We start from the raw sequence: 23,574 nt of genomic DNA, 5'->3' as shown, positions 1-23,574 counted from the left end.
TATCAGATACCACCAAACTTTAGGTGTTGTATTGTTTATACCACTAAACTTTCAATTTTGTCAATTATAACACCGAACTTTGATTTTTGTTTTAATCATACTACTGAATCGCTAAATCGTTAACAACATGATGACGTAGCTAACGACTACTGACGTAGTTGACGACTATCGATGTAGACTCCTCACCGATGTCATTTTGATCCAGTTGTTAGCGATTTAACAGCCCGATGGTATAATCGAAACGAAAATCAAAGTTTAGTGCTATGAACAACTAAAAGTTCAATGGTATAAACAATACAACGCCTAAAGTTCGGTGGTATCTGGTGGAATTTACCCTTTAATTTATCGTATATACTATTATTTTTCATCAATTTTGACTTTATGTTTGAATTTATAATATAATGATGTGATTAACTACTTAAAAAAAATAAGAAACATATACAAATGGGATAGTAAAAAAGTGTTTGATAAATTTATTAACGTTGATAATAATCTTAGAACTATTATTCACTCCATATGATGATTTTAAACAAAATATGAATAAACAAATATGTATAAGGTTGTAAAAATGGGTTATAGTGAGAGAAATTTCTCTCGGTTCTCTTTTGGTTTTGCCAAATGGTATATCCATGGTTTATGTAACACCTCAAAATTGGGTTAAATTGAAGAGTTTTTAAATTTATAAGCCTTGTTGCAAATTCTTTTAAAACCTAGGACCTAGGGTTGTTATTAATCCATAAGTTTAGGGTTAGGTTACCCAGACCCTCTCTTTAATAGTTTCCAACTTTTTTCATTTTGAAAGGAAAGCTCCCCACCACTCTCTCTCCACACACACACACACTCTCCACTGGTTTTTAGTTTTCTTTGATTCATCGCTAATCGTGGGGTGGTGTTTGACACCTTCAACACCATTGTGGTTGTCTCGTTGATTCCGTTCATCCGGTGTCCTTGGACTGTCGCTCGTCGTTGTCATTTGCAACCGGTGAGGTTTGAATAATCGAGTTTCGTTAAAACCCCATCTCTGTCGATCTTTTCAGACATGATTTTTGACCACAGGAAGAGGCCCTATGCACCACCGTGCACGAGTGGGCTTCGATTTTCCAGTTCAGACACTGAACCGGTTTGATTGAACTAGCTTGACTGAATTGGTTTGACCCTAAGCTGCTCCTATATTGGTTTGATTGAACCATATCGTTGACTGGACTGTTACCCATTTACCATTGACTTTGAATGTAGACTTTACACCGTTGACTTTTTTCAAAGACCCTTATCTTTATGCTTTTTGATGTGTTGAGTATGTTTTCACTATTCGTTTTCCAAATTATGACCCAAAAGCCCTATTTTACGTCATTTATCGTTTAAAGTCTTAATTATGTTAAGAAAAATGTGACATTTTGGACTCCAAATCACGTGTCTCCAAATTGCTCTTTAGTAGACCTCAATCACTCTAGTTTCGCTCAGTTTGATTTTGCACGTTTCTCTCAAGATACGTATAAGTTGTATTTTTGCACATTTCTCTCGAGATATGTATAAGTTGTATTTTGTGACTTTATAATTTATTTCCGTTTAGATTTATGGCATCCATATTCATAAAGAGGTATTATTTTTAGTTCCCCATTCCGTAGGACCAAGTGCGATCGACCATAGGAAGCAAGGCTTAACTGATGTTGATTAGCTACTATAGGTGTGTCTCTTTGACCTATTTGGTACTTTTGATGTGTTATGCTATTATGTTATATGTTATTGTCTAAAAGCATGTTCATAATGTGATTATATTTATATGTGACATTTCTGATTTTTTAATATTGTTGCGTCACTCATAATATGTATATTGATGCATTCTTGATTCTACATGAGATTATATCCCCGTTCTGATTCTGCATGGGATTGTATCTCTATCCTGTTTTTGCATGAGATTATATCACATTTATGTTTCTGCATGGGATCCTCTACGGAGAGCAACATCCCCATCCCTTTTCTATTTTCTGACGAGTTCCTCCTTAGAGGCTAACTTGGGCTCCTCTTTGGAGTGTAACATCCCCATCTTGATTTATGTTTTCTGCTATGGATTCACTTTGAAGACCTCAAGTTCCTCTTAACAGGTAGTATTTTTCGTTATGTTTGTTTATGACGAAAGGTAAGGTTGTGAAAAACTTTGCATGATTTTATGGTAATAAATATCTAATTATACCGTTACTTGATTATTTTATTACATTTATAGCATGCCTTAAATATCTGAATTATTATTTTTATTTAGAAGGCACATTGAGCATTGTAGCTCACTTTGTTCCTCTTTCTATTTTTAAATTATCCATATATATAACCCATTTGGCTATTGGAGTAGTCTCGATTTCATACTGTGTGAGGTTAAATTTTTGCTTTCAAACTCTTTAAATTGTGGCATGAGTTTATTATGATATGGTATTTGGTAAATGTTTTTTTAAATGATTTGTTAAACAAATTTTGATCTGTAAACTATTTATGAGGTTAGTGTGGTTACCCTGAATCAATTGTAACTTTAAAAAATCATGTCACAAGATTTTTAAGTATTTTCTGGAAATATCAAGACTCCGATGCTATTCTAGATAGTTACTACTTTTCTATAATCATAATTCAATACTTGATATATAGCCATAATTCTGGTAAGGATATCTGATGTCATTTGGACACCTTTATTGATTACTTCGGTTGTAAGATCTGAACTCTAGCGACTAAACATTAGTTAATTAATGATCGTAATTTAGTATTCTAGATTTTTTTGAAGTAAATTTAGGTGTAATAAAACAGTAATTAATTCAATTCTGACTAATCTAATAAGATAATATCTTAGGTTAATTATTATGTTTAGGAAGGTATTTCTCGTTTTCAAAGAAATCTTTCAAAAAGTTCACTTGTTTTAATAAGAATATTCTTTTTACAAAAAGTTACAATTTGTTTCGAACCTAAATTTTTTAGTTGTTAGAAAAATCAATAAATGTCTGAGCTAAAACAGTAGAATCAATTCTTGAATTAGAAAAGAACGATATATGTGTTTCTAATTTGCTTTTAGCACTCTTTATACTCCTTGAATAAACTTTATCAGAAATTTTAAATTATTTTTGACTTTCTCTTGTAAAGAAAAATTTTCCATATCTGATTTTTGTGCGTTATGTTCAGTTTTATATGAAAAATTCTGATTGAAATCTCTATGTTTGTTATGAAACTAAGAAATAACTCGTAAGGATCATATATGCTACGTAATTGAATATTTTTCTAAGGTTTTATGAAATCGTGGGTTCTGATAAAATTCTGATTTTGCATGACAATCTTAGAATATAAGTAGACTCCTATAATAGCTCTAGGTATAATCTTGATAAAATTTCCACTCAATCATATTGTGATTCTCTTTGAAACGAATGATTTTAATCAATAATATATATTGTAACCTTTGAGCTAATAAAGATTTATGTAATATTTTACATTTCAAAAAGAAATATTATTTTGGTCTGAACTATTTGATTTCCTTCAAACTCTTTGCAAATTAAATTTTGATATTTGTTAATAGCTTCCTCATTCGGGTTAATGAATATATTATTTGTATCATTATAATCCAGTCTAACTTGGGGAAATATCTCAACACTAGCATACCCCTTTATCTAGAATTGTTAACTATGTATTTGATGTTCATTATTCTAAAACATAAGTATAAGTTTTGAAGTATTCTGAAGGAGACCATATATAAAAATTCTATGTGTATTGGATATATTATGTATGACATTTGTATCACTTTGATCTAGACTATCTCGAGGGAAAAGAGTCAATTTCGAGTATTATTCTAGAAATCGTACATAATTCAATTTGAAAATAGAAGTAACTGTAGACTTTTTCATCGGATTACCTATGACTCTATCCACGTGAGATTCAGTCTATGCTTTATCTATCATCTCGACAAGTTAATTCATTTTATTATGGTTCAAACTAATTATATTTATGATAACTAACTTGATTGTTTACTTCTAAGATTTTTCGTCTTTGTGAGGTTTCCTTATCCATAATTTTTGATTGAGATATGAGATTTATGTCACAATTCTAAAAGACTCTTCTTGAGGCTTTGTATTCGCGAATTAAACATCAATACATCTTATTATCAACAGTTGACGGTATGTTGAAGCGGGTTATTTAGATTCTGAAAGATAGGTTGAAAGGTTGCATTATAATGTTCCGGTTCAGTTTGATAGAATTTTTACTGTTGGCTGAGTGTGCCTATAATCATAGTTACTAGACCAGTATTCAGATGATGCTATTTGAGGCTTCTTATGTTTATATATATTGTATTCTGCTATGTTAATTGAGTTATCTGAAAAGAGGATTATGGGATCCAACCTTTCACAAGCTTTGTTTGACAAAGATATTTTATCGATTCTTTTAGAGGAATTTAAAGAGTGTACTTAGATTTGGCCATAAAGGATGATCGAGTCGAGGTTTATTGGACCTTACCAAATTATGCATTCAGTAGGACCATTTGCATATCAAGTACTTGAGTTACCACATGTGGTTAAGGGCATTCACGATTTATTTCCAGTTTCTATGTTGAGGCGTTAATGATATGATCTGTCTCATTTTTTTATCTATTGAGGATATTGAGCTGAGACCTGATCAAGTTATGAGGAGCCTATTCAAATTCTTGGCTTTAAGGATCGAGTTTTGAGAAGTCAATGTATACCGATGGTTTAGGTTCTATGGAGTAATCATAGTCTTTCAGAGGCCACCTAAGAGACTAAGATATCCATGAAAGAACAATTTCCTAATCTATTTTTATCATGTAAAATTTCGAGGCTGAAATTTTGGTAAGGGGATAGTTGTAACACCCCAAAATTGGGTTAAATTCATGAGTTTTTAAATTTATGAGATTGTTTTGAATTCTTTTAAAACCTAGGGCCTAGGATTGTAATTAATTAATACTATAGGGTTAGGTTACCCATACCCTCTCTTTGGTAGTTTCCAACTTTTCATTTTGAAAGGAAAATTTCCTGCCACTCTCTCCCCACTGAGTTTTGGTTTTTCTTTGATTCATCACTAAATGTGAGGTGGTGTTTGATACCTCTGGCACCATTGTGTGCATCTCGTTGACCCTGTTCGTCCGATGTCTTTGGATTGTCGTTCATCGTTGTCTTTTGCAATTGGTGTAGGTTTGAATACTTGGGTTTCATTAAAACCCCATCTCTATTGATCTTTTCAGAAAACCAATGTTTGTATATGATTCCCTGTGCTTTAAAATATTTTTAGAAAATTTTTTCGTGATTTTTACCACATGAGGAGGCCCCATGCATCACCGTGCGCAAGTGGGCTTCGTTCTATCGGTTTAGACACTGAACCAGCCTGATTAATCCATTTTGACCCTAAAACGATCCTAATTGGTCTAACTAAACTGCTAACCGAACTGGACTGTTGATTGGAATTTTGACAATTTTCTGTTGACTTTGACCCTTTGACATTTTCAGATGACCCCTATCTTTATGTTTTTTTGACGTATTGAGTATGCTTTCGTCGTTTGTTTTTCCAAAATCTGACCTGAAAGCCCTGTTTTATGTCATTTATCATTTAAAATCTTAATTATGTTAAGAAAATGTGAGATTTTGGACTCACTTTTTGGTGAACGCTCTCTCGTAGATCTCGATCACTCTTGTTCTACATAGTTCGATTTTGCACGCTCTTCTCGTGATACACGTATGGTTTATTTTGTGACTTTACAGTTTATTTCTATTTAGATTTATGGCATTCATATTTATAAGGTGGTTGTTAGCTCTTACGATCAACCAAAATTCGCCAAGAGGGGGTGAATTGGCCTTTAAAAATATTTGGTGTGAAAGCAATAAAAGATAAGAATTAAACACAAGATTTATAGTGGTTCGACTTTCTCAACGAAAGTCTACATCCACTACCTTAGCCTCACACTAAGGATTTCAACAAATTCACTAATTTGTTCTTTCTTTTTCTATGCTCAAGAGTAACCTTTACGATTCTATAGTTTTTCAAAGCTGAACTATAACCACTCCCTTTTTACAAAGGATAAGAAATGTAAACAAGAAACCTCACAAGATAGGTGTTTACAAAGATTTAAGCTCACAAGAATAAAAACAAAATATATTCAATTAAACTCTATACACTTATGAACAAGAGAAAAATGAAGGAAATAGGAATACGAACTCTTTTTTCTTGATCTCTAAGCTTGGATAGGTGTAGTAACCTTCTTCAAGTGTCCTTGGAGTGTTTTTATTGTGTGGAATGAGTTTCTAACCGCTTTTGACCGTTGGGGATGAGTTATAGCTATTGGGAAGCTTTAAAAACATGCAATAAAGGCCACCTGCACATTTAGTTTCGAAACTTTGAAGAAAGTTTTGAAACTTTGTGAAAGTATAGAAACTTTTAAATACACTGTTCTTGAAAGTTTCGAAACTCTTACTTCAAAATATGACCATTAAAGAAAATCGGGTCATTAAAATAGTTTCTGGGTGCAAAGTTTCCAAACTCTTAATAAAAGTTTCCAAACTCTTACAAAGTTTCCAAACTATGAACAATACCCATGTATAAACAATGCCAAATAGTGACTGAATAGTTTTTTTCATATTTAAAAAGCTTTAAACACATTTTAAACACTTTAAACATATTTTAATTAACTCAAAAATATTTCATATATATATAAAACAATTAATAAAACATAATTTTCAAGTTATTTTGTACTTTGACTTATTTTTGAAAAAAATTGATTAAGTCAAAAATCAATTTTACAAATATTTGTTATATCAAAATACAAGTTCAACAATTTCCCCTTTTCGATCTAACAAAACTTTGTTGAAAACATTTTTGTGTTTCGATATAACAAATTAAGTTTAAATGAATTTTAAGATTTTACAAATGATTTTCTAAGTATATTCGATTTAATTAATCGAATATCAAATTATTACTCCAAGTCTTTCAAGTTCAAATTCAAACCTTACTAAATGTGTAAAATTATGTTTTATACTTAAATTATTTTTGAAACAATTTTCATAAAGTATTTTTGAACCAAAATCAAGCCTAAAATCAATTTATCAAAGTGATGCAGCGATGCACCAATCCATGCATCGATGCACCATGAATTAAATTGAACATCGAATGCATTTCATGCATCGATGCACATACCATGCATCGATGCACTAAGGATTTTATGAAAACATCAAATGCATTTGATGCATCGATACACCAGCCATGCATCGATGCACTCTGGCTATTTTGAAACATCGAATGCACTTGATGCATCGATAGACTCTTAGCGCACCGATGCCCTAAGGGTCCAACGGTCAAAATATTTAAATTTTACATTGATGCACCGATGCACCATGGGTATGCATCGATGCACTGACACTCCCAACTGCTTTAATTAATTGTTTTCACACTTAAACGGCTTTATTGACTCCACTAAGCATCCCCAACGTTCAAAATCATTTGAAGGTATATTTAAACAAGCTTAGAATCCATTGATCAATAACAAGAAACAATAATCAACAAGAATCAAGAGAGAATCAAAGAGAAAGCATCAAACCTCAAGTTTAAGTATTTCAAGCCTATTTTTCATTCAATATTCATTTTGCTTTCAAGAACACTACTTGTACTCAATTGTATTCATTTTTTAGTGTTCTTTTCTTTGTTCTAGAATTTTGCAAACAATCTACCTTGTGAGGATTTCCTTGTAAGTTTGTAAATTTGTAATCTTCTCTTTGAGAAAGAGTGTTCTCAAGAATTGGGGTATATTCTTGAGGGAGTTGCAAGGTTATCTCTTTGGCCTAAAAAGAAAGAACAAATTAGTGAATTTGTTGGAAAATCCTTAGTGTGGATAGCTAAGGTAGTGGACGTAGACTTTGATTGAGAAAGTCGAACCACTCTAAATAGCTGTGCAATTACTTTCAATTTTCTGCAAAAGCTTCCACCAAAATTTTAATTTCCAATTCACCCCCTCTTGGCCGATTCCTTCGATCGATTAACTCAACAATTGGTATCATAGCCTCACTCATTCGAAGGTTTAATCACCTCTTGAGTCGATTCAGGAAGAGTTACATCGATTATTAACTCATCAATGGCCTCTACTTCAAATGTCGACTCCGGTCTCGATTCGATGCCCGTCAACAAGCCTCCTTTCTTCAATGGAGCTAACTATGCCTATTGGAAGAATTGGATAATGTATTTCATTCAAGCAAGTGACATGGAAGTATGGAATGTTGTAGAAGACGGATATATCAAGCCTCTCACTCATCCAAGATTGTGGAGTGAAGGAGAGACAAGAATGTTCCAGCTCAACTCCAAAGCAATCCATATCATATTTTGTTCTCTTGGACCAGATGAAGATGGAAGAGTTTCATCTTATACAACCACTAAAGAAATATGGGATAAACTACAAGTCACTCATGAAGGCGCTGACAAGATAAAAGAATCTAAAATTAGTCTTCTAACATATAGCTATGAAAATTTCAGGATGAAACCAAATGAAGATATCAAAGCTATGACGGATAGATTCTCAACGATTGTCAATGGTATCAAATCATATGGAGAGATCATTCCAAATGAAAAGCTTGTGAGGAAGTTAGTTTACTCACTTCCAAAATCGTGGCAATCCAAGAAGACGACAATCATCGAGGATAAGAACCTAAAATCCTTAACTCTTGAAGAGCTAATTGGTTCCCTCCTCACTCATGAAATGATGCTTGAAGATGAGGTGGACCTCGATAAGATTGATGAGACACCAAAGAAGACGGAGAAGAAGAAAAACATTGGAGTTGCTCTCAAATCCACAAAAGATGAGAGTGATTTAGATGAAGATGACGAGGAAATGGCATTGTTTTCCAAACGGTTTAGAAAAATGATGAGACCTTATCGAGGAAGAAAATTCAAACGAAATGAAGGTCTCAAAAATGAACCAAAAGAGAAGGACCCTATCATTTGCTATGAATGCAAAAAGCCGGGGAATGTCAAATATGATTGCCCATAATTGAAAAGAAAGGGTCAATCAAAGAATAAGATCAAGTCTCATGTGGCTATATGGAGCGATGAAGAGGGTTCCGATGAAGAGGAACAAGAAGTAGCAAACTTGTGCTTGATGACATTCGGGGAAGATTCTAAGGTAACCTCTAACTCATTTAAATTAGATGATTTATCTTATGATGAGTTATTAGAGGAATATAATGGGTTGACTTCGAATTATGAGAAATTATTTTTAAAATATAAAAATGATGTCTCAAAATTGAAAAATGAAAATAAGCTCATATCCAAGACCAACAATGATTTTGAAAGTAAAATCAAAGGTTTTCAAATCAAACTAGAAGAGTTTGAAAAAAAAAATTCGGATTTGCAAAATTTACTTTCAAAGGTCATTGATGATCATCAAAAGAAAATTGATGATCTTAAAGCTTCTTTTGATAAAGTTGGAACAAAACGTTTTGAAAATGGAGAAAATTCAAAATCCAACTTTGTTAGAAAAAGTTTAAAAAACTACAATCATAGAGGACCCCGAAGAACCTCTAATGGAAAAATCGTTAGAAGTATATGGGTTCCTAAAGGACTCGTTACTATTAAAGATAAGGATATCCTACACAAATGGATACCTAAGGGGACTAGGATTTTTGAAACTAATGAATATGGACCCAAAAGAATTTGGGTACCAAAAATTAGAAATTAATCTATGTTTGTAGGAAAATGAACATTGCTACAAGGCACGGGAAACAAATTCAAACTCATGGTACCTTGATAGTGGATGCTCAAGACACACGACCGGAGACAAAAGTCGGTTCATAGAGCTTAATGCTAAAAATGGAGGAGAAGTGACTTTTGGTGATAATTCAAAAGGTCACATCAAAGGTATAGGTACCATAGGTAATACCTCTTCCATACAAATTAAAAATGTTTTATATATGAATGGATTAAAGCATAATCTCTTAAGTATTAGTCAATTATGTGATAAAGGATTCAATGTCATGTTTGAAACTAATGGTTGTAAAGTTATTGACATTGCATCTAATCGGATTATGCTTGTTGGTCATAGAATAGGAAACATATACATGGTGCATTTAGACTCTATTGATATGACTAATTTATGCCTAGTTGCTAAGGATGCGCATGATAGTTGGTTATGGCATAGGAGACTAGGACATGCTAGTATGAGTGTTTTGCAACGGCTAATTCAAGGAAATTTAGTTCGAGGGTTGCCTAAGCTTAAATTTGATAATGATAAAATCTGTGATGCTTGTGCTAAAGGAAAACAAAAGCGAATTTCTTTTAAATCCATTAATGATGTATCAACTAGTAGAGTATTACAATTGATCCATATAGATCTTTTTGGGCCAACTAGGACTACTAGCTTGGGTGGAAAACAATATGCATTTGTCTTGGTAGATGACTATTCTAGATATACTTGGGTTCTATTCTTAAGTACTAAAGATGAAGCATTAGAAAAATTCATCATGTTTTCAAAAGTAATCCAAAACGAAAAAGGTTACTCTATAACTAGTGTTAGGAGTGATTATGGAACTGAATGACTATTCTAGATATACTTGGGTTCTATTCTTAAGTACTAAAGATGAAGCATTAGAAAAATTCATCATGTTTTCAAAAGTAATCCAAAACGAAAAAGGTTACTCTATAACTAGTGTTAGGAGTGATCATGGAACTGAATTTGAAAATCTTGGATTTACTGATTTTTTTAATTCTAATGGTATTAGCCATAATTTTTCAGCACCTAGAACCCCTCAACAAAATGGAGTTGTTGAGAGGAAAAATCGAACTTTAGAAGAAATGGCTAGAACCATGCTTTGTGAAAACAATTTGCCAAAATATTTTTGGGAGAAAGCCACAAATACCGCTTGTTATGTTGTAAATCGAGTAATGATTAGGCCAATCTTAAAGAAAACTCCATATGAAAATTTCAAAAATAAAAAGCCTAACATTAGCTATTTTCATCCTTTTGGATATAAATGTTTTGTTTTAAACAACGATAAAGACAATCTTGGCAAATTTGATGCTAAAAGTGATGAAGGAATTTTTCTGGGTTATTCCTTAAATTCTAAAGCTTATCGAGTATTTAATAAAAGAACTTTAGTTATAGAAGAGTCTATACATGTTGTTTTCGATGATAATCCCTTTCCGAGGAAGGATTCTTGTTTGAATGATGATTTAGGTATTATAAATATAAATTACATTGAACATGACGTTGGAGAACCATCATCAAAGGAAGAAACAAAAGATGAGGAAACTCAAGATCCTCTCGAGAATCCAACCATTGAAGAAAGGGAAGTATCTTATCCAAGAAAGTACAACTATGTCAAGGATTGTGAGATTATAGGTGATCCATCCAAAGGGGTAACAACTCAATCTTCTCTTAGAAATATTTGTAATTATGTTGCATTTATCTCATGCATAGAGCCTAAGAATATTAAAGAAGCATTAAATGATGAACATTGGATTATGGCTATGCAAGAAGAGTTAAATCAATTTGAGAGAAGTAAAATATGGACATTAGTCGAAAGTCCTAGTAATAAATCTACTGTAGGTACTAGATGAGTATTTAGGAATAAGCTTGATGAAAGTGGTAATATAGTGAGAAATAAGGCTATACTTGTTGCTCAAGGCTATACTCAAGAAGAAGGCATAGACTATGATGAAACATACGCTCCCGTAGCTAGGATGGAAGCAATTAGAATGTTATTAGCATTTGCATGTTTTCATGAATTTAAATTATATCAAATGGATGTTAAAAGTGCATTTTTAAATGGTTTTATAAAGGAAGAAGTGTATGTGGAACAACCTCCTGGTTTTGAAGATTTAAAATTTCCAAATCATGTTCTTAAATTGAAAAAAGGTCTTTATGGTTTAAAACAAGCTCCTAGAGTTTAGTATGAAAGATTATCAAACCTTTTAATTGAAAAAGGTTTTTCAAAAGGGAAGGTTGACACTACATTGTTTTTAAAACATAAAGGTAAAGATTTATTAGTAGTTCAAATTTATGTTGATGATATAATATTTTGTTCTACTAATGATGTTCTTTGCCAAGAATTTTCTAAGCTAATGCAAAGTGAATTCGAGATGAGCATGATGGGGGAGCTCTCATTTTTCTTGGGACTCCAAATCAAGCAAAGAAAAGATGGCATCTTCATCAATCAAGCTAAGTACGTCAAAGATATGCTCAAAAAGTTTGGATTGGAAAATGGGAAGCCACATAACACTCCAATGAGCTCATCGACAAAGCTTGACATAGATGAATGAGGTAAATGTGTGGATGTTAAATTATATAGGCCAATGATTGGTTCTTTGTTTTATCTAGCTACAAGTAGACTAGACATTATGTTTAGTGTTTGCTTATGTGCTAGATTTCAATCATGCCCTAAGGAATCACATTTACTAGCTGTTAAGAGAATCTTTAGATTCTTTAAGGACACTCATAGTTTAGGACTTTGGTATCCTAGAGGCTCTACCTTTAGCTTGCATGCATTCTCTGATGCGGATTATGGAGGTTGCAAATTAGATAGGAAAAGCACCTCCGGTACTGGCCAATTCCTTGGAAATATGCTGATTTCTTGGGTTTCAAAGAAACAAAATTGTGTAGCATTATTTACCACTGAAGCGGAATACATTTCAGCTGGTAGTTGTTGTGCACAAGTTTTATGGATGAAACAACAACTTTTTGACTATGGAATTGAAGTAGGTACCATTCCTATCAAGTGTGACAATACTAGTTCTATTTGTCTCACTAAAAATCCCATCCAACACTCTAGAACTAAGCATATTGAAATTAGACATCACTTCATTAGAGACCATGTCGCTAAGGAAGATATAGTTCTAGAGTTCGTTGATACTTTGCACTAATTAGCGGATATATTTACAAAACCTTTAGACAAGGAAAGATTTTGGACACTTAGGAGAGAATTAGGTTTAACTGACCTATCTTCACTTAGTGTTTAAAATAATTTTATCACTTTTAAGTATAAATGAAAAATGCTTATAATAATAATTTTTAATTGCATTCTTTACTATTAGTTAGGGGGAGTTTATGTTGCTTGATGAAAATTAATTTTATGTTCAAAAGTAGTTTAAGGATTAATTTGATTGATTGAACATGATTAATTTTCAATATATGAGTTTCCAATACCACTAGAGCCAATTAATTTAGCATTTTGAGTGTTTAAAACAAATTTTTGACATTTTTGTGCTTCATGCATCGATACACCTAACAGTGCATCGATGCATCCTTGAATGTGCATCGATACACCATGAAGGTGCACCGATGCACGCCTTGAATGTGCATCGATGCACAAGGCCATGCATCGATGCATCCATCGGGTTTTGGTTAAAAACCCTGATTCTCTTTTTTGTTTCAAAACCCTCAAAAACACTCCATTGCCGCCTCTCTTTCTCTAAATCTCCTTTTGCTCAAAATAATCGAAAATTTTTCAGAATCTTTGAGCTTTTCATCTCTATATCCTGCTACTATCATTAAATCGTGCAACACAACATCTCATTCCTCTCAAATCTGAAATTTTCAAGGTATTTTTCTAAAAATCTCTTTTTTATCATATTCTAATCTTAGGACTAGTTTTAATTAGTTCTAGGATGAACATTTTATCAAGCATTGATTGTTTGATGATTACAAACTAGATTTTACAACCAATTTCATCAAAAACTCACAAATTTTCAAAGAAAATTTTGAATTTTTGAAGAAAAAAAATCAAAAAATTTGAATTTAATTTTTAAATTTGATGTTTTTGATTTAATTATGTTGTTTTCATAAAAATTATACATATTATGATTTTACAAAAATTGTTTTCAAATAGTTTTCAAAACCTTGCCCATTAGGATTTGGTTTAGAGAACCTTTAATTATTGACGACTCAATTGAGTTTTGGGATTGATTATTGTGCATACATGTGTTTCAAATTGCAGGTTACTTTCCTTTTTCCGAATCTTTAAAACATGTCAAATCCCAAACGTCCTAGGACTTCATCGAGTCATTCTCGTTTAAACCAACCTCCTAATCCCGTTCCTCCTCCACCTACATCTCTATTAGGATCTTATTTTAACATGCCTGAGCGTTGTAGAGATGAAGTGTACTCTAGGTATAGAAATTCTTTTCAATCTTATAGAATATGGGAAGAGCGTATTCCTTCTCTTCAAGCTATGATAGATATTGACTTTGAATACCTTCCGATTCTTAAAGCTTAGAAGTTTGATAAAATGTTTCATCTCAAACCTATCATTTATCAACAGTTAGTTCGCATTTTCTATTCCAATGTGGTATGTATTCAAAACGAAATTCAATGTGGGACTATAGCCATTAGATCCTATCTTTTAGGCCAATATATTAATATTGACCCCGAGACTATAGTTTTCCATTTTGGGTTAGATTATTATGGGTTATATAATGAGAATGAAAATGTGGAATATCTCTATGTACCAAATTCTAGTGTTAGTGCTCAACGATCTCATCACGATCGTTTTCTTCATTTGATGATCTCTTGGTGGTTTAGACCATCCGGAGGTAGATACTCCACTCTTCGTGCTAGGGATTTATGGTGGATGCACTATATTAAAAATAAGATCAAAATAAATTTGCCCCACATTATTTTTAGTCAACTAGTGGATATCATAAACATTGTTCCTTCAAAACATGTTGAAACATTGATTTATGGATGTCTTCTGAGTAACCTCTTTATCAAACTCGGTCTAAACGTCTCTCTCGACAATCCAATCCCACTCCAAAATCAAATCAATCTTACTTCCTTGAAGAAAACGGATTGAAAACAAGACGAAGAAATCGGTCTTTGGGTATTTCAACCCGGTAAGCAAACTCCGAGAGCTAGTTCTTCACGAGCTGCTCCTAGCTCTTCTCGTGCTCCTCCTCCTCTTCCAGCACCGGCTGCTGACGATGATCCTGAGTTTCAACAACTTATGCAAGATATCGACGATCACGTTCCAGACGATGAGCCTGCACCGGAACCGACACGGCAAGAAGATCAAATGCCACCATATTTTCGATCCTTCTTGGAGTCGTTTGATCTGAGGTTTGCCTCCATGGAGTCTCAGATTACTGAGTTTCAGTGGGAGATGCATGAACGTATGGACGCACTCACTCTTGAAGTTCGAGCTCATTATCCTCCTCCTCCCGACCCTCCGATGAATTAGACCTTTTCTCTATGCTTTCTTAGTATTTCAAACTTGGATTGTTTTTAATGTTTCTGGATTGTTTGTTTTGGATTGATAAATGCTTGAATTTGTTATGGTTTGGATGATTGGATTTTGAACTTAATATATATATATATATTTGGTTTGGTTGAATTTTCTTATTTTTGCATCATTAGATATATATGACCAATTATGCCATTTCACATTTGTTTATGAATATTGATTATGGAACTAATGGCTAATCTCTCTTTTGATTGTGATCTTAGCAGCTTAAGCTATATATATATATATATTTAAAATCAATTGGCTATGCTTTTCAAAACTTTGTTTTAAAAATTTTAATGTCTTTTTAATTTAACAAAAAGGGGAGAAGTGTAAAAGTGTTAAAGGGGAGAAATGTTGTAGTAATGGGGAGTAATTTTTCAAAATTGATTTCAAAATTTTAGAAAATCTTAAAATAACACAAATGTTTTGTTATATCAAAAAGAAGGAGATTTTTGAAAACATTTTTGTGTTTCAATATAAAAAATTAAGTTTAAATGAATTTTAAGATTTTACAAATAATTTTCTAAGTATATTCGATTTAATTAATCGAATATCAAATTATTACTCCAAGTCTTTCAAGTTCAAATTCAAACCTTACTAAATGTGTAAAATTATGTTTTATACTTAAATTATTTTTGAAACAATTTTCATAAAGTATTTTGAACCAAAATCAAGCCTAAAATCAATTTATCAAAGTGATGCACCGATGCACCAATCCATGCATCGATGCACCATGAATTAAATTGAACATCGAATGCATTTCATGCATCGATGCACATACCATGCATCGATGCACTGAGGATTTTATGAAAACATCGAATGCATTTGATGCATCGATGCACTCTGGCTATTTTGAAACATCGAATGCACTTGATGCAGCGATGCACTCTTAGTGCACTGATGCACTAAGGGTCCAACGGTCAAAATATTTTAATTTTACACTGATACACCGATGCACTGATGCTCCCAACTGCTTTAATTAATTGTTTTCACACTTAAACGACTCTATTGACTCCACTAAGCATCCCCAACGTTCAAAATCATTTGAAGGTGTATTTAAACAAGCTTAGAAGCCATTTATCAAAAACAAGAAACAACAATCAACAAGAATCAAGAGAGAATCAAAGAGAAAGCATCAAACCTCAAGTTTGAGCATTTCAAGCCTATTTTTCATTCAATATTCATTTTGCTTTCAAGAACACTACTTGTACTCAATTGTATTCATTTTTTAGTGTTCTTTTCTTTGCTCTAGAATTGTGCAAACAATCTACCATGTGAGGATTTCCTTGTAAGTTTGCAAATTTGTAATCTTCTCTTTGAGAAAGAGTGTTCTCAAGAATTGGGGTATATTCTTGAGGGAGTTGTAAGGTTATCTTTTTGGCCTCAAAAGAAAGAACAAATTAGTGAATTTTTTGGAAAATCCTTAGTGTGGATAGCTAAGGTAGTGGACGTAGACTTTGATTGAGAAAGTCGAACCACTCGAAATCACTGTGCAATTACTTTCAATTTTCTGCAAAAGCTTCCACCAAAATTTTAATTGCCAATTCACCCCCCTCTTGGCCGATTCCATCGATCGATTAACTCAACAAACTTCTTTGAAAATTTTGTTTTTGACAAAAGCTACCCTTTAGAAAAATATATTTTGAAAAAGAGAATTTTAATAAAAAATATTTAAGCTCCCCGTTTTTCTTTGAGAAATTTAATTTTTCACTTACTTCTCCCCCTTTTTGTTATATAAAAATAATTCAACAATGGTAATTAAAATATGGAGAATAAGTAAAAAAAAGGTTCAAGCATACAACTTATTTAAAAACAAAGCTCCCCCTTAATGAAAGCATTCCATGAAAAGTTTTGATACAAAAACGTTTATGCACTTAAGAAGAATATTGAATTTCAAAAAGATGATAAAGTATGTTAGTAACACGTGAAATTCAAGAAATCCAAGACTTGTTATACTTTATGAAATAATTAAAAATGACATATTGAATCTCATATGCATAAAGCACTACATAATGCCATGCATTTAATATGCATACCAATTGTTAATGAAAGCATATGCATGAACATTTAACAATTTGCATATTAAAGATGAGAAAGCATATATATGCAAATATGTAAAAAGAAAAAGAATGAATTTCATCAAAATATCAAGATCCAAGCATTTAAAATCAATTGATGAGTATTCAAACTAACTATTATACAATCATGCAATAGAAAAATATATTTCATAAATCACATTTTGCATGATTTAGATTTGCATTCATGCAAATCTATTAAAATCATCTTCTATGACTCCCCTTAGTTAGACATCCCAAGAAAACTTTTAAAGTTAAAACTCATGGAATACTAATTATGTAAAAAAATTGATATTTGAAAAAATATATAATATCAATTTTAGGTATGAAGGATGTCAAAGAAGGCATATGCAAGTTAAGAAAAATATTTAAAAATTTCTTATATATGCACCTTTTAAAAATGATACCAATTGAAAAAGATTTTAAAGCATTATCAAACTTGGCATCATAGGATTAAAGTGATTCCATTTGTAAAAAAAATATTCAATAAATCATGGATATCACTTGTTGAAAGAAAAATAATTTTGAACAAAAGCACATTTGGGCCAAGATAATTTAAAGAAATTATGAAAGTATTACTCGACCAAAAAAATATTATGATGAACTAAATAATGATAAAAGCTTTTAATTTTGAAACATGTCCATCATAATACATTTTCAACATACATGAGATAACAAACAACATGTAATCATTTATGCTCAATACCCATGCATGCATAAAAATCAATAGGCAACCAACATGAAAAATCAATAAACTTTAAGTTTAGAGGTTACCCATCATTCCTTTGTATGATTAGAGCATCCAAAATCTTTACTTTTATCATCATTACTCCAACACACCTACAAGAGACATTTACTTTGTTTTTGGTACCCAAAGTGCTTTGGGTCCTTGAATATTAGTTTCAAGGCCTCTAGTTCCCTTAGAAATTCATACTTGTCTAATTTTGAAATGTTTTCTATTTTTAATGGACAAATATGTTCCAAATGACCATGAAAACGACAATGTGAGCATTTTGTCATTTTTAAACATAATGAGTTGTTTTTAGAAATTAATTCTTTTACTTTTGTTAAACTTTCAAGCTTAACTTTCAAATCAAAATTTTCTTTTTCTAAATCATTGATTTTGATTTTTGAAAGCTCTAAATCATTTTTTCAAAGTTTCATTTTGTTTTTCAAAATCAACTTTTGCTTTCAAAATCCAATCATTTTCAACTTTAAATTTTGAAATAAATTTCTTATATTTGGAATTCATGGTCTCAAATTCCAAATACAACTCATCACATGCATCTTGTAACCCTTTCAAAGAATACGAATTTAAATCAAAAGAGTTAGAAGTTACCATTGAATCTTCTTCAATGGCTATGAGGCATAGATTGGCTACTTCATCATCGAAGTTTTCTTCATCACTACAAGTCACTACAAATGCCTTCTTTTTGCTTGATCCCTTCCTCTTTAGGAGAGGATATTCATACTTGACACGTCCTGTCCTTTGGCACTCAAAGCATATCGGGGGACACTTCTTGTTGCTCGATTCATGCTTCTTGTCTTATTTGGATGTCATGAATCGTTTGAATTTCTTTAAGAACTTGGTCATTTCTTCTTCTTCATCCTCTTCTTCACTTGAGGTTCTTTCATCTTGAGTAGAGGATTTCAAGGCAACACCTTTTTCCTTTCTTCTTTTCTTGTTTCTTCTCTTCTTCTTGTTCTTTCTCCTTTTCCATCATCTCATGAGTGAGAAGGGAGCCAATAAGTTCATCAAGCGATAGAGTTTTTAAGTTCTTTGCTTCAATGATCGTCGTTTTTTTATTGCCAAGATTTTGGAAGAGAATATATCATTTTCCTAACAAGCTTCTCATTAGGGATGATCTCTCTATATCCCTTGATACCGTTGATAATAACATAAAATCTATCCATAATATCTTTGATGTCTTCATCTGGTTTCATCTTGAAAATTTCATAGTTATGATTAAGAAGACCGATTTTTATTTCCCCCACTTTATTTGTTCCTTTATGAATGACTTAGAGCTTGTCCCAAATATCCTTGGCATTTAAACAAGAGGAAACTCTTCCATATTCATCCAAGCCTAGTGGACAAAACAAAATGTGAATGGCCTTAGCATTGAGTTGGAACTCTTTATTCTCTCTTTCACTCCATTCCACCATAACTCTAGTTGGAGTAGAATGACCTGTCAAGATAGATCTCCAATCATCTATATCGATAGCTTGAATGGAGAGCATCATCTTATTATTCCAATAAGCATAATTTGCTCCATTGAAATAAGGTGGCTTGTTAATTGTTTGAGAATCTTCGATGTAGTAAACACCGGAGGAAAAATCCATCTTCTCAGTTGCTTTAGGAAATTGATGTAGAGCTTCAAGGATCTTCACAAGGTTGTTAGACCTTCGATTTGTGACCCGCTCTGATAAAAATCGTTGGCTCTTAAGATCAACCAAAAATTTCCAAGAGGAGGTAAATTAGCCTTTAAAAATATTTGGTGTGAAAGCAATAAAAGATAAGAATTAGACGCAAGATATATAGTGATTCAAATTTCTCAACCAAAGTCTACATCCACTACCTTAGCCCTACACTAAGGATTTCAACAAATTCACTAATTTGTTCTTTTTTTTCTAGGCTCAAGAGTAACATTTACAATTCTCTAGTTTTTCAAGGATAAACCATAACCACTCCCCTTTTACAAAGGATAAGAAATGTAAAATGGAAACCTCACAAGGTAGGTGTTTACAAATATTTAAGCTCAGAAGAATAAAAAAAAAGATATTCAATTAAGCTCTATACACTTATGTACAAGAGAAAAATGAAGGAAATAGGAATGAAAACTCTTTTCTCTTGATCTCTAAGCTTGGATAGGTGTAGTAACCTTCCTCAAGTGTCTTTGGATTTTTTTATTGTGTTGAATGCGTTGTTAGCCATTTATGACCGTTGGGGATGAGTTATAGCCATTGGGAAGCTTTTAAAAACATGCAATAAAGGCCATTTGCACATGCAATTTTGAAACTTTCAAGAAAGTATCAAAACTTTTAAACACATTGTCCTTGAAAGTTTCAAAAATTTGATGAAAGTTTTGAAACTCTTACTTAAAAATATGACTGTTGAAAAAAAAATCGGGTCGTTAAAACAATTTATGGGTGCAAAGTTTCCAAACTATGAACAATACCCGTGTATGAACAGTGTCATGAATATTGCCAAATAGTGATTGAATAGTGTTGTTCATTTCTAAAAAGTTTTAAACACATTTTAAACACTTTAAACATGTTTTAATTAAATAAAAAATATTTCATATATATAAAGCAATCAATAACACATATTTTTCAAGTTATTTTGGACTTTGACTTATTTTTGAAAAATTTGATTAAGTCCAAAATCAATTTTACAAATATTTGTTATATCAAAATATTTGTTCAACTATGGTATTATTTTTAGGTCCACATTCTATAGGACCTATTGAGGCCGATCGTGGGAAACGTAAGGCCTAACTAATGTTAATTAGCTACTATAGGTGTGTCATTTTGACTTGTTTGATACTTTAGATGTTTATGCTATTATGTTATATGTTATTGTTTGAAAGCACATATGTAGTCTGATTATATTTATTTTTGACATTTTTATTTTTGAATATTGTTACATCACTCGTGATCTGTATATTAACGCATTCCTGATTTTGCATTAGATTGTATCTCTGTCATGATCTGCATGGAATTATATCTCAGTCCTGATTCTGTATGTGATTATATCCCATCCTGATTCTACATGGGATTATATCCCCATCCTGATTCTGCATGGGATTATATCCTCATCCTGATTCTACATGGGATTATATCCTCATCCTGATTCTACATGAGATTATATCCCCATCCTAGTTCCTCATGAGATTGTATCCCTGTCCTAATTCTCTATGGGATTATATCCTCGCCTTGTTTTTGCATGGGATCGTCTACGGAGGGTAACATCCCTGTCTTGTTTATGATTTCCTATGTGTTCCTCCTTGGAGGTTAACTAGGGCTCCTCTTCGGAGGGTAACATCCTCATCTTGATTTTTGTTTTCTGCTCTTGATTCACTTTGGAGATCTCATGTTCCTCTCAACAGGCAGTGTTTTTCATTCTGTTCGTTTAAGAAGAGAGGTAAGGTTGTGAGAAACTCTGCATGATTTTCTTGTATTAAATATCTAGTTATACCATTACTTGAATATTTTATTGCTTTGTATATCATGCCTGAAATATTGTAATTATTTTTTTGTATTTAAAGAGCACACTGAGCTTTGTATCTAACTCTGTTCCTATTTCTATTTTCATAGTATCCAGATGTATAACTGGTTTGGCTATCGGAGGAGTAGTCTATATTTTATACTGTGTGAGGTTACATTTTTGCTTTCAACCTCTTTAAATTATGGCATGAGTTTATTCTGATATCGTATTTGGTAAATGTATTTTTAAAATGAATTATTAAACAAATATTCATCTGTAAACTATTTCGAGGTCAATATGGTTACCCTGATTCAGTTGTAACTCTTAGGCTAGGTCTAGGGGGTTACAGTTTTCACTTTGGATGTTTCTCGGCTAAAGCTTCCATAGGTCATGGTAGAACAACAACAGCTCTCCATCCGGTGTTCTCTGGTTATGCAAATTGATTTATTATCCTTCCCCACTGGAAGGAGGTGAATGATAGAATGTCCCCTCCTCACTAGTAGGATTGGTAATTCAAATTAGGTAAGAGGTTTTATCTTCGGCTTAATATGATTGCTATTTTTTTGTTTACAATATTACCCGGGCTGATATAATGAGGGAGCATGGTAAAAGGGTGATGGAAGGTTTGTGTAGGTCAGAAAAAATAACATAGAACAGATACAAAATGCCATGGGGAGATGTAGCCACCACAGTTGTAACTGTAACAATACGTCGGAGTTTAAAGATGGTGTTTTCGGTCATCATAAAGGAAAAGTTAGGGAAATCAGAAATAAATCATGTCATCGGTTCCCAAACACACCATACATCAAAATGCACACATGGAAGAAGAATTTATTTTCTGGAATATAGTGTTCTAAAGAACATTTGTGGGAGTAGTCGTAATAGGTTCCCAGCAATGCAATAGGTACACCAGTGTGCCCCCAAAGGAAGAAACAATGGACACTCTCTACGTTACAAAAATAAGGTTATGCATGCAACCGCATTTCAGGAGATATGTCTTAGTCCTAGGTTCTGTCAATAACAATGATATATCATGGGTCAAATATCTTTTTAGGGTTAGTAAAGCTGGTGCGTCAACATTGGGGTTTTTCGGTACACGGATGCCCAGATGAGGGTGAGTTTTAATATCATGGGTCGAACATTCACATTGACGTGGAAGTAGCGTTGCAATAAGAACACTTCCACTTTGTGGGGTTTTATGTTATAGCGATCAGAATAAGAAAAGAGAAACCAGGAGTTTGTTGACCCAAATCTGTGATGCTTCACTGTTCCCATGGATAGTTGCAGAAGACTTCAATGATATTGTCTACTCAAGTGAGAAAATTTGTAGGAAACCGCAGATAACATCCACCTTGGAAAATTTTAGGGACGCTTTGAAGAGTAACAATCTTTGGGACATCAAACCTCGAAGAGGCTGGTTCACGTGGCATTTTGGTCAAAGTGTTTCGAATCATATTTGGGAACCTATCGATCTCTTTGTTGCCTCTTCCCAATGTTGAATCTTTTCCCTGATCATTCGACCATCTCGGTATAGACTGTTACCTCGGATTATGCAGTAATGGTGATGGATACTCGGGGCTGGTTAGGAAAACTTCACAATAGGGATGATCAAATTATTTCAAGTTTGACTCTTGTTGGGCAAAAGAAGCTGATTGTGGATCCATTATAGAGAATGGGTGGTCTTCCAACCAATGCTCGACTTGGAGCAAGATTTTAACAGTTGGAACTCGATTACATTCTTAGTAGAAAAACATAAAGGAGGAAGCAAAGAAACATGAAGCTACTCTTAATCGCACCATCGAACAACTATCTAATGCTTCCATCACAGAAGACAGTATCAAAACTTTGCTTGAGGCCAAAAAGAGACTTAAAGATCTGGTTGGTAAGAAAGAGATTTACTGGATTCAATGTTCCAGAGTGGCATGGCTCAAGGATCGAAACTCTAAATTCTTCCATGCTTGAGCCAATGGGAGAAGGAAAAGAAACTGAATTGTTGGAATTAAAGATAGCGTTGGTAGATGGGTTGAGCAAATGGATGAGATTTTTGAAGTGGAAACTGATTATTTCTCCA

The sequence above is a fragment of the Hibiscus syriacus genome, unplaced genomic scaffold, assembly GCF_006381635.1.
Source record: "Hibiscus syriacus cultivar Baekdansim isolate YM2019G1 unplaced genomic scaffold, ASM638163v2 tig00112319_pilon, whole genome shotgun sequence".
Classification (NCBI taxonomy): Eukaryota; Viridiplantae; Streptophyta; class Magnoliopsida; order Malvales; family Malvaceae; genus Hibiscus; species Hibiscus syriacus.
This window is presented reverse-complemented; position numbering follows the sequence as displayed.